Source organism: Populus euphratica, unplaced genomic scaffold, assembly GCF_000495115.2.
Source record: "Populus euphratica unplaced genomic scaffold, PopEup_1.0 scaffold642.1, whole genome shotgun sequence".
NCBI lineage: Eukaryota > Viridiplantae > Streptophyta > Magnoliopsida > Malpighiales > Salicaceae > Populus > Populus euphratica.
Window position 1 is genome coordinate 31,315 of NW_011500515.1, and position 803 is coordinate 32,117.

The 803-nt window shown below is 29.1% G+C and overlaps 1 long non-coding RNA gene across 1 annotated transcript in view; it reads left to right on the top strand.

Moving 5' to 3' along the window:
• Positions 1-226, top strand: part of LOC105115129 (uncharacterized) — a 16,687-nt gene extending 16,461 nt beyond the window's left edge. Inside the window, exon 3 of the long non-coding RNA XR_840275.1 lies at positions 205-226. This is a non-coding gene — a long non-coding RNA (uncharacterized LOC105115129). The remainder of the gene's footprint in view (positions 1-204) is intronic.
• Positions 227-803: the final 577 nt, after the last annotated feature.

Sequence of the window (803 nt, forward strand, 5' to 3'; positions counted from 1 at the left end):
TAGTAGTAGTAGTAGTAGTAGTAGTAGTAGTAGTAGTAGTAGTAGTAGTAGTAGTAGTAGTAGTAGTAGTAGTAGTAGTAGTAGTAGTAGTAGTAGTAGTAGTAGTAGTAGTAGTAGTAGTAGTAGTAGTAGTAGTAGTAGTAGTAGTAGTAGTAGTAGTAGTAGTAGTAGTAGTAGTAGTAATAATAATAATAATAAAGAAAGAGAAGAAGAAGAAGATGATGAGAACTTTGAGATGGAATATTAATGTAACGATTAAACAATGATAATAACAAATGTCAAGGTTAGAGGTTCCACTAATGGTATATCAAACAAGTATAGTATAAACTCTTATTATTGAATTGGAAACCACACACAAAGGAGGTTCCAATCAGATTATATATTGTTAACATGATTACATTAGTCATCTTATTCAATTAATGCTAATACTTGTAAATCTCGTCAAGCATTCATGATTATAACTTATGTTAACAACAAATCAAGTTCCTTTCATAGCTCAGGTGTCGGTTATACCATACATTATGGGCTATGAAAGTGCCAAGCATTTGTTGTACCAAGTGTTATACAACATAAATCAAGATTAGTCATTTAACAAGCAAAGTATTAAAGAGTGAACAAGATAGCAAATATAAAACATGTTAGTATCAAACATTAAAGTCCATATTAAGTTTACATTATACTTATTCTTACACCATTAGTGTAACCTTTTCACCTTGACATAATTAACTTAGCTAGACATAATGAAAGAAAGCAAAATAGATAAACAAAATAAGAACATAAAAGTTAACTAAGTAAAGGAAAGG